Source organism: Peromyscus eremicus, chromosome 10 (genome assembly GCF_949786415.1).
Source record: "Peromyscus eremicus chromosome 10, PerEre_H2_v1, whole genome shotgun sequence".
Classification (NCBI taxonomy): domain Eukaryota; kingdom Metazoa; phylum Chordata; class Mammalia; order Rodentia; family Cricetidae; genus Peromyscus; species Peromyscus eremicus.
The window spans coordinates 33971754-33984506 of record NC_081426.1 but is presented as its reverse complement, the minus strand read 5'-3'; positions in this window follow the sequence as shown (position 1 = coordinate 33984506).

Here is a 12753-nt window from a genome sequence, read left to right as displayed (position 1 = left end):
AGGATCAAATCACTATATATTTAAAGATGCCATTGAAATTCCATTTACAACACTAACAACAGAAATGTAACAATTGCACCACTTCCAGTATGATAATGATGGCTGATAACAATTAATTGAATATTCAAAATGGAAAATAGAGTGGTTTTATCATGTTCCTGACATAAAAAAAAAAGATGTGTGGCTGAGCAGATATCTATAAGTAGTCCCCGAGAACCGATGCTGGATATATGTATTCTAATGTAATACTGCTCTGTAAACATGCCTAATTATTACATATTAATTAAAATTATTATATTTTCAAAAATGTATGATCCTGATCAAACCGAGGATAAAGCATTAGTTATCATGGAGGAACATGAGACTTTGAGTTGATTCAATGCTTATAAGTATAAGCACACCCACATGTTTTTTTTTTTTCTGGTATGTAAAATTATGTGTGTAGCAGAATAAAACAACAAAGATAAATGAACAGCATATAATGTGTTTGGGAGGTGAAATGTTCTCATTATATTTAGAAATGCATTAATGTTTTTATAATGATGTTCTGTAAAAAATAGCAGATAAAATGGCTATCATTTACTGAGTTCCTATATTATGCTACCCGCTTGCTCATGATGTATCTTATTGCATTTTTACAACAACCTATAAGGGAGGTACTGCTCAGATCCATCTCTTAATTGAATTTTATTTTTATTTTCAAATTAATACATACACATACTTCAAAAAGATAAAGCAGCATAGTTGTTTACCAAGAATAAAAAGCAATCTTGTACCCCCTTCACTCTAATTCCTTTTAATATTTTAGAAGTTTTTCTTATGAATAACTCATATTTCTAAAACACACCACAGTACTAGCATCTTTAAAGTTTTTCACTTTGTTTGACTAACCATTATTGCAAATTCTTTAAAGAGAGGCATTAAATGGATATACCTCGCAAAAAGCTGAAAAGCAGCTATGAAGTTATGAAAGTCACAAGTTGTGAAACTCAGGGAAGAGAGAAGTACCTCAGACATTCTATTGCATCTAAAATTGTGACAGAACCATACTATACACACATGTATGGAAAGGTGTGTGGATACTGAGAGACAAGGGGCAAATTGTTTGAAAATCCTACTTTGCAAAAGGAAGAGGACCTAGGAATAGTAAATACAAACATCATTGTATCTATATTAAGAAATTCAGTAGTGTGTGTGTGTGTGTGTGTGTGTGTGTGTGTGTGTGGTGTGTGCATGCATGTGCATGTGCATCAGCACACCTATGAAGGATAGAGGACAACTTTCTTGGTGGCAAACACTTTTTTCCTGCTGAGCCACCTCACCAGCACCAAGAAAATTAACTTCTAATCAAGACCTTTTCATGAAGAGACCTCAATGTCTAAATGACTCTATGAGTGAATTCTGTCAAATTTTTGGGGTGTAACATGCCCCCCTTCCCAGTCTATTTTTGTTTTCTTTCTTTATGTCATCCTTTTTGCTAATAAACTTTCTACATGTCCAAATCCACCACATTACCTTCTAGAAGACTCAACCCAACGTCTCCACAAAATATGTGTGCAAATGTTTTCATAGTAGATTCTGTTGTGAGACGCAAAAACAACCTGGACGTGAGTGGGGTAATGAAGGGCCAGGGTCGAGGGAAAGAGAGCTTACGGGAGCAAGAGATCCCAGCTGGATCAAGAACAGAGAGGGAGAATAAGGAATAAGAGACCATGATAAATGAAGACCACATGAGAATAGGAAGAAGCAAAGTTCTAGAGAGGTCCACAGAAATCCACAAAGATACCTCCACAATAGACTACTGGCAATGGTCAAGAGAAAGCCAGAACTGACCTACTCTGGTGATAGGAAGGCCAAACACCCTAACTGTCGTGCTAGAAACCTCACCCAATGACTGAGGGAACCGGATGCAGAGATCCATGGCCAGGCCCCAGGTGAAGCTCCAGGAGTCCAATTGGCAAGAAAGAGGAGGGTTTGTATGAGCAAGAATTGTTGAGACCAAGATTGGAAAAAGCACAGGGACAAATAGCCAAACGAATGGAAACACATGAACTATGAACCAATAGCTGAGGAGCCCCCAACTGGATCAGGCCCTCTGGATAAGTGAGACACTTGATTAACTTAATCTGTTTGGGAGGCATCCAGGCAGTGGGACCAGGACCTGTCCTCAGTGCATGAGCTGGCTGTTTGGAACCTGGGGCTTATACAGGGACACTTGGCTCAGCCTGGGAGGAGGGGACTGGACCTGCCTGGACTGAATTTACCAAGTTAAACTCAATCACCAGGGGAGTCTTTGCCCTGGAGGAGATGGAAACGTGGCGTGGGCTGGGGGGAAAGGTGGGGGGGGGACGGCGGGAGGGGAATCTGTGGCTGATATGTAAAATTAAATTAAATTATAAAATTTAAAAAAATAAATAAAAAAACTAGAATCAATGTAACTTGCTATTAGAAAGACAGTGAAGAAATAGTCTTAAATTGGTATGAGGGAATGATGAAAATATCACATAAGAATAAAGAAGCATTTCTGACATATGAAACAGCTTGGGTAATCTCAAAAACTATGATGCAAAGCCAAAGACAGCAAAATAAAATACATCATTTAATACAATTAATGGAATGCTGTACAATAAACAAAATTAATTTGTAGAAATAGATCTCAGAAGAGTATTGAACCCTAAGGACCTTAGTTTGCTCTCATGAGGGGCTTTCTGAGATATGAAAATGTTCTACCCTTTGTTCACAGCTGTTATCACCTTGTAAAATTCACCAGTGTTCATGCTTAATGTGTCTTTGGTTTTTATTAATTACATTTACTCTTTGGCAATTTCATGCATGCAGATAATGCATTCTGATGACTATCAATCCCACACACTCTTATGTCCTTCCCATTTCAAACTAACTTCTTTCTCTAGTATCCAATAACAGTCAATAGTTAGGGAGGGTGGAGCCCCATGAGCCTCTGACTCATACATGAATAATTATTGATAGGACCAGTCATACTTGTGCCTAGTGCAGCTACTGTGAGTCCATGGTTGCAATGGCTATGGCATGCCCAAAGGTAGCATTTCCACTCTTATGCATCTTCTTGCTCTTACAGTCTTTCTGACCCCTCTTCCACAGTGTTTCCTGAGTCTTGGTGGAAGAGGCTAGTATAAACATCTTGTTTATGGATGAGGATTTAATAATTACTTATTATCAGCACTTTGAGCAGCTGTGAGTCCCTGTACTCTTCCCTATTCACAGAAATAAGAAGCTTCACTGAATAAGGCAAAGAGTGCAATTATCAATGGATACATGAATATTTAGAAATTGGCTTGAGACTTGTGACATTTGAATAAAATATATTGTTTAGGCATGTAGTGTTGCCTGTTTTAGCAATGGGACTTGCATATGTTTCATTGGTTGTGGCTTTTGATGTGACTACCTGACCCACCTGTGATGTGGCTCTTTGAGTCCCTGTTTGCTGTTAATCCCACATGGTTGGTATCTGCGTAGCTGGGAGATATTGGAAGTGAAATCTTGGGGTTACTGGGTACTGACTCTTGGGTGTGATGGCTGAAGTGGCCCCAGCTCAGAGAAGGAAAGATGTGGCCTCTGGTCTAATGAATCAGCACTCTGCATGAGTTGGCAGAGGGAAGTGCAGGCTGCCAGTATTGTCAGATGTGTGGTCTCTGACTTGACAAGTGAGCAGGAAGTTTAAGCAGATATTGAAGATCTGGGAGTTCAGCTTCAGGGAATCTGGTGAACTCAGATCTAAGAAGGAGAGAGACATGCTACACTTGGACTAGGGCAGTGAAAGTAAAATGACAAAGGGTAATAAGTTGTGACCTCTGACCTGGTGAACACAAAGACACTTCATGGTTCATGAGATGGGAATGTTAGGCTTCCAGAGGTAGGTATGGGTGTGGCCTCTCACCTGGGGAGTGAGGCCCTGTGACATGGAGTGTTAGTATGACAGAGGGCTGAAAATAGAACCTGTAAGCCAAAGAGCAAACTCCACTGAGGCTCTGGGGAACAGGTTCCATATGGGTCCTGTGGTTAAAGTGCTGGAGAAAGCAGATGTGACTTTAACCTGGGTAGTGATTTCTGCTAAAGACATGACATGTTGGTGAATGAGTTCTGAATAAGTCCCCGAGAGGTTGGAGGTTAGAGTGACTGGGGGAGAGAATTACCTCTACACAGTTCTAAGACATGGGCAGCTAGGGTGCCAGCGAGAGGAATGTGGCTTCTTATCTGGGGAGTGAGCTCTGCTTAAGCCCAGAGACAGGGGAGAATTTATTCCATGCTTATCTTGAGATGCTAGGTTTACGCAAGAGAAAAAAGATACAGCCTCAAATGGGAGATAGGACATGAATTTAGTCACCAATGTGAAAGGCAAGATTCCTGGAAAACTAGGCATCAAATGGGGCTAAAGAACCTGCTTGAGTCTTCTTTACGTCTAGTCCTTTGTCTGATCTAGGGAGCAAAGGAAATCACCTGCTTTCCATATCCTAAGGCTTCCATCTGAGTTTCAAGCAAGCTTGCTTTCATCAAACCAGAGAATGAAATGCAGGGAGAAGCCTGGGTGTTTTTTGTCCCACTTCCCTTCTCATTTTATTTGACACTCTTACATTCAGCAGCAGATATGACACCATATAATACCATCACACATAGCACAGGAGCTCAGGAAACCCCTTCTACCACATGACTGCACCCCCAGACTCCTCTTGCTCTATGTCCCTCCAATGCTGTGCTTGGGTCCGTCTTTTTGTTCCCTCAACCCTGCCAAGTCAGTTCTTGTGTTACCTCACCCCTGCCAGGTCAGTTCTTGTGTTCCCTCACCCCTGCCAGGTCCAGAACTCTAACTCACTGCATTGATTTCTCTGTGAAATCCATTTCTCTTTACATTACTGGGCCCATGTGGAAAACCACCATGAGAATTTTGGTTTAAGATTCTGTGACTTTTATTTTTTCCAAGTTTTCCAGATAACCAACAGAGCATTACTCAGAAATGAAAGAAATAGTTATTGTTAATATTATATCAAACAGCACCTTCAAAATAATTCAGGAATTTTTTGTGGAATAATATACAGAAAATATAAGAAAGTGGTGTACTGAACCTATTAATAACTTGAAAATGCATTCTTTTCCAAATAGAATAACAAGGAAGATTACATATTTCCCCTATATTCAGTCCATGAGTATATATTGAGCATCTCTGAGGAAAATGGCTACATTCTAGGAGTCATGATTAAATAAAAAATAAAATGTAGCTCTTATAGGGAAATAGCTATAAACTATAGCAATCAAAATAAAATGTCACTTATGCAATAAGATGTTCAAAATGGAAAGTATATAAACTAGGAAGAAATCCTACCTATGGCTGCAGTGGGATCATCAATGGTGACACAGAATTCAAACTAAACTTTGATGCCTACCCAATAGAAAACAGTGAGAAGTTATTCCAGGTACAAACTCCCCATAAAATCACAGAGATTTAAGAATGTATCATGATACCCTGGAAATAAAAAAGAAAGCAGAAGCAATAGTTTGGATGAATAAAGAATGCATAAGAAAAATTGTAAGAAATGGGGCTAGTAATAGTCTATGTTGCAAAGAAATGAGCTATCAAGTCATGAAAAGATGTGGAAGAAATTTAAATGTGTATATCTAAGTGTGAAATCTGATAAGCTAAGAAATCTGATAAGACTATGCAGTATATGATTACAATAACAGAACAATTCATAAATATCTAAACCACAGAGACAGGAGAAAGATAAATGATTACCAGTTGCTGGGCCATTAGAGGGGTGGAGGGATGAAACTCATATATAGTTAATGCTCTGAAACTTATCTATATGAGGCACAATGGCATGAGCATCTCATTGAACATTCTTCTAATCCCGTGGATCCTAAGGTAACTGTGGCCTTTGAGTAAAATTGATATATCCGCATAGGTTCATCTTTTGTAACAAATGGACCACTCTGGTCAGGGATACTGACAGTGGGTGGCATGCACAAGCAGAGAGAAGGGATGGAAGGGCATCCACTTTAATACCCTTTGTGCTGCTATAAACCCCCAACTGCCTTAAAAAAATGTATCTTTAAAATGTTTTCTCCAATATCACAAAATGAACAAGGTAGTAAAAACTGAGTAAGACAGGTTCAAGAAAAGGCCTGGAACTCAAATACTCTTTGAGTGCTTCTGTTCTAGTCCACATTTCTACACTGAAAGAAACAACTTAGAAAGCATGCTGCAGGTTTTGGTAACGTTGAAGGCTGGGAGGACTATGAAGATTCTTAGTAGGCCACTATTTACATAGCGCTGGGTTCAGGTAGGCGGTCTCCTGGCTGTGTCCATAACGATGTATCAAAGACCACTTTGAAATTTGGGGCCATATTGTGCTGATATATTCTTACAAGTCCTGCAGGGATTGCTGTACTCCTAGCTAGGGGAACTGTATTTAGCTTCAGGGTGTGGGTCATCTGCAACTTTGCCTCCTTCAGCCACTTGCTTCTCCATGTTTGTTCATGAAGAAGGTCTAGGGAGTAAGAGTGCCATTACTACACTGGCCAGATGCTACTACGTTCACGAAAGTGGACAGGGTGGAACTCCTGTCTCTCCAAAAACATAATGTGAAGGATGCAGAAACAAAAACAAACAAACAAACAAAATCCCAGCACTATAGGTAGGATATGATTTTTGAGAATATCTTAATGTTTTCTGGACAGAGAATCATTCATTTAATGTGATACAGAGAAAAGCAAGATTGATAAAACAAAATATGCCAAAAATTAAGTATTCCTACCAATAAGAGACCCCACTAGTTAGAAAAAAAATAAAGATTCCCAAAGAGAAAACAAACTCAATGGAATAACTAATGAAGAACATACTTCAAGACTCTTACAAGGTCTCTCACTCACCAATAGACATAAACAGTACAACAGAAAATTTAAGACATGCGAAGATGTCTGATTAAAAGGAAATTTCAAATGCCTGCCTGTATGAAAATGAAAATATGTTTAATCTCATTATCACTTAGGAGAATGAAAATTTAAACTAGAAAAACATATAAGCACATACCCAACACAACGCATAAAAAAGAACAAAAGACAATTGTGTTGGCATGTAGAGTTTTTCCCACCGAAGAAAGGAATGCATTTGGATAATCTCTTAGGAAAATTCCTGGCTTTTTCTAGTGATTTTCCAAACTCACTTCTAAGTATATTCACTAAATAATTGAGGAGCTTGGGGTGGGGTATTAAGAGGCCTGCCAGAGGGTGTTCATTATCAGTACATACACAACAGATCCAAACCCAAATGTCTATTAACAGATGAGTGAATAAACACACTAAATTCATAACATGGCATTCAACACATGGGCAAATACTAAGTGAAACATGGGCCCATGTACCAGAGCATGGAGCATCCATGGATGTAAGAAAAAAAGCTCAATTTAAAAATAATGCATGCTTAGTAGTCTTCTTAATAGAATATGTATAATATATATATATATATATATATATGTACTTTTTTTACTTAAGAAGACAAATTAAGCAGCCAGTTCATTTCCAAGGTGACTCTGGAGGTTGCTATGTGTGTTTTCAAAGATCACAATACTTGTTTTATGCTTCTCTGCATGAATACTTTTTTAAAGCAAAATAATTAAAACTACTTTGTCAATCATGGTACCTTCTTAGGTCCCCTCTCCCAGAAGACCACAGACAGTGGGACATTAAATAATGTACTAGTTTTCTCCAGATTGTGATAATGTGGGGCTGCAGGTCAGCAGGCTCCTTGCCTCCTGGGGCGCAGGTGGCATTTCTTCAGTGTGTGAGTATGGTATCCATTTTACTATTCTTATGAGACACCAGTTATCTTGGATTAGGGGCCAACCTAAGGTCCTCATTTCACCCTAATCTCTTCATCTTTCAAAACAACTACACTCTCAAATCCTGGGGGTTTGGGTTTTGACATATGAATTCAGAGGACACAATTTAGCCTATAACTGTACCTAAAGCTCTCTGACAATGAAGACCATCACTCCTAGGCACTTCTCAGAGTGAACTTTCCTTGCCATGACTCTGAGCCTGTGTTATGGTTGTTCTGGGTGACATGTTTAGTAGACACCAGGCTAATATGTATCACCTTCAGTAAATCTTTTAATCATACTAGCAGTATGCCGTTTGTTACTTTTCCCATTTCGCAGGTGGCACAACTGAGACACGAGGGTTTTGATTGCTTTCTGCAAGATTACACAGATGGGGACCATGTGTCTGGCACTTGAATGAAAATGATCAGACTTCAAGGTTATTTCCCATCCTGGTTCACTGTGCTTAATCCTCAAGTAAAGACCCAGGAGAAGCTTTGAAGGACAAAGGCACTGCCCCCTACCCCGTGTGTGTGTGTGTGTGTGTGTGTGTGTGTGTGTGTGTGTGTGTGTGTGTGTGCATGTACGTGCGCGTGAGAGTGAGCATATGTGTTTATGAGAGGGGGGAGGAGGAGAAGCAGAGAAGTTAGAGGAAGAGGTAGACAATTGTGGACATTTCTTGATGCTTTGTAGGGTTCTGTGACTTGTTTATTGGGCTCTCCCCAAGGCACATCTAGGCACATTTTCCTGGGGCTTGGGTAAACTCATGTCTTCCTTCATAAACTTCTCCAACAGGGATCTGTGATGTTCTTTGAAAGCTTCATGCTGAGACAGGAACAATCTGCACTAAATAAAATGTTGCTCATAATTCCAGGCGATCTTGGTATCTTGGGGCCAAATTTCAAAATGTCTCATGTTATTATTGTAGTTCTAATAATAAAAGTAGGATAACAGGAAGGCAAATAGTCTGTCCGGGAAGATGACTCCGTGCAGCCTTGTTAACCTGTGAGACAGACGTTCACCATTTCTCACCGCCAGGCTCTGCTCACACGGTGCCTTATAAACCACGCTTACTGGGCACTTGGGAGCACTTTGCAGATAATCACACATGCTTCCATATTAGATAGAATAATCTGCATGTTCTCGGGATCCACAGGAGAGCAAGTCAATTTGCATACAGGATACATTCATCTAGAACACGAGCACACACGTATTTTCTTGGCTTAGGTAGACAATGTTACAAAATGCTCTTTTATTCCCTGACAACAAGGGGATCATTTGCTCAAAAATGTGTTTGTCATTATATTTTTCCATAAAATAATCAATAGAAAAATTGTCAATATGGCCAATTATTTGCAGGTTTTTTGTGTAGAAATTTTTCCATCCTATCTGTTCTTGAAACGTTCTGGGTTTTGAGCCCTACTTTTCCTTGTATTTCCCAGACTCCAATGAGCCCATAGAGCTTGTGAGTGAGAATCACATACCTTTAAGTGGCAAGAGGCTGAGATTTGATCAAGATTCTGATACTCATTAGCCATTATCCTGCCAAGAAAGCACTAAAAACCCCTGTTTCATCATGTTGAGAGGGAGGAAAATGATCCCCCACAATAGTGGAAATACATGAGAGACCTCCACAAAACACTTGAGTGACCATGCCTCAAAGCGAATGCTCAGTATTGACATTGTCATTGGGTGCTGTGCTGCTATGAGACTTGGAACCCCTCTTCCCCGCGTTTGGGACAGGCAGGCTTCCCTAGGTCACTGCACTGCTACCTCCATTTCTTAGAGTGATGTCACAACCTTATGTTTTTATCTTAGTTCTTTCCTGGAGGTAGTGTGTTAGAGCATGGTTTGGGGATTTTGCTTGATTTCTTTGGTCCCTAATCAAACGTATCCCAGATAATTAGACATTGTACTTACCCTCTGTTTATAGAAAGTGCTCTGTGAATCTCTTTCAGCAAACTTGAGTGGCAGATTCAAGCCATTAAAACTATTTAAAATCTTGATAATTACTCCAAATAAGACTGTTCAATTGAACTATGTCAACTTATATGCTATGGGTATGGGAAATCCTGCAGAAAAAAGCAGATGCTTGGTAGGATTTTCCTATAATCATCCTGAACCCACTGTGACTTCATTATAATAAGGTGACAATAAAATGTAAGAAATGAGGTGATGGATTATATTCTCCCTGAAATAAAACTTTATTTTCTACTTAATGTTGGATAAATTAAATAAGTCAATGAGTGAATGAAATGAATTAGTGGATGAATGAGTGTAGTTTCACTTACATTTTATTTGACAATTTGTAACAACAGATTAAGTCTTTTCTGAGTACCATGATTGTGGATCTGATACTTGAAGTCAGATGCAGGTGCTCATGGCTTCACAGGGTTCTGATGACACAACCTGGAACCAAGGCAGCACTAGGGTGGTGACAGCAGATCACCTGTCTAGATAGGCAGGCAGAGCTTCAGTGGATGCTCAGCCTCTGGTACAACTAATTATTCAACATCTAGACATGTGATAAGCACTGGGACACCCAAATAATCAAAACACCCTTCAGCCTTCTTTCTCAAGAAGTATCTCACAAATCATCAACAGATACTTAGAATCCAAAGTGCCAAATGCAATAACAGGTGCACACAGGCAGGAAGAAGACAACTGAGCACGTCGGAATGTACCCAGGAATCTGTACAGGCACTACAGCATGGGATCCAATTGGCTGTAAGAAGGAAAGTAAGGGATGGAGAAAAATGTCCACAAACAGTTATGGAAACTCAAGGAAGTTGATCTGTCCTGTGTGTGGAAAAGGACAGGGGCACAAGATACTCCTAATCCTGGAGTAATCTCTCTAACCCCCAAACCTGTTGTTAGTGGGTAATACACTGAATACTTTAGGACAGAAGGCCAAAGGAGTGAATATCCAATGGTGTAACTGTAGACACCAGTTGGAGCAGCTTAAAGACATTCATTTCTGGAGTCCTTCCTCAGGTTTCTCAGGTGACCCTGTTAGGAATCCATGAGTTTTCTATTCTTGGATTATTTATCAGTCGGGTGTTGAAATGAAATACAGCAACAAAAGAAAAGCATATTCAACTCACATGTTTGACCTCACTTGTAGGTGAGCATTTCACATTTCTCTTTGAAACTTTAACTTTAAAAATATTTGCTGTATCTGTAGGTTTCAACTAGTGGGAATTCATGAAATTTAGACCAATGCCTGTAGAGCTTCCATGGGACTAGACTAGGCTCTCTGTACAAGAGAGACAGTTGTGTAGCTTGATCTGCTTAAGAGGCCCCATAGCAGTAGGATCAGGATCCATCCCTTGTGCATGAGCTGGCTTTTTGGAGCCCACTACCTATGATGGGAGACCTTGCACAGCCTTAAATCAGGAGGAGGGGCTTGGACCTTTCTCTACTGAATGTACCAGGCTCTGCTGACTTCCTATGGAAGGCCTTACCTTCTTGTAGGAGGAAACAGGGGGTGGATTGGGAGGTAAGGCTGGAGGGGTGGAAGGAGGGAATAGGGGGATCTGTGATTGGTATGTAAAATGAATAAAAAATTTCTTAATAAAAATATTTGCTGTATTAGATCATTGATTTTTTTTCTAGTAATTTTGCCTAAAAGAGAAGCATTTATTTTTTATTTTTATTATATATATTTAACAAAAAGTATCTTAGATTGGGTTCTTGCAAAAGTAATTATAATTTTGAAATTAAATTAAATACTTTATTAAAATTTTAAATTGAATTATGGTTACAATATTAATTAAATTATAACATTAAGCTGTTTGTACAGTATTCAGCAATTAAATGCACAAAAATCTACTTCTGAAAAATTAGGAGAACAAAATTACCAATATTTGTGATTATGGGTATTAATTTAACAAAAATGTGATTTCCTTTACTATGAAGCCAACATTTTCATTATGTATTTAGAACTCACAAAAATCAAGAAACACTTTAAGAACCACTCTCTACCAGAGATCCACACACTTGGCTAGGACCTAGCTAGGTTACAGGTTACCTGTTCCCCTCCTCCATCCTAGCCTCCTCAGACAACTCTCAGACCAGATGCTGCCAGCCCACCTTAACACTTCCTCCCTGCCAACCCACCCCCATCACCTTGGGAGTTGGCCTCCTGATGTGGACCCAACATCCCCTTAGTTCTTCCCTGCCACCACTTTTCAACCTTTCTTTCTAGCCAATCTTCATTCTTTTGTGATTGGCTACTGATCCACAGAACCACTTTCTACCATGGACCCAAAGCCACTTGGCTGGGACTCAGGTACTCTACAGCTACTACACTTGCTAGGACCCAGATTGGGACAACATCAACCAAAGAATGAAACACCAGCAATCAAAGGCTAGACCAGATGCTTTAGTTATGGTTACCATTGCTATGATGGTAACACCATGACAAAAAAAGCTATTTGGGGAGGAAGGGGTTTATTTGGCTTATCCTTCCATATTACTGTTCATCATAGAATGAAATCAGGATAGGAACTCAAACAGAGCAGAGACCTTGAGGCAGGATCTGATGCAGTGACCATGGAGGGGTGCTGCTTATTGGCTTGCTCTTCATGGCTTGTTTAGCCTGCTTTCTTATAGAACCCAAGACCACAAGCTCAAGGATGGCACTACCCGTAATGTCCTGGGCCCTCCCCCATCAATCACTAATTAAGAAAATGTCTTACAGACATATCTTATAGTGGCAGTTTCTCAATCTACTTTCCCTCCTTTCAGATAACTCTAGTTTATTGTGAAGTTGACATAAGACAAGCCAGTATACTGCATATCTACACCCAGAAACCCCTTAAACATCTTTACTGAAGATGCTTAGATCCCAGCAAAAAAAAAAAAAAAAAAAAAAAACACAAACATGAATGACCAGGACAAT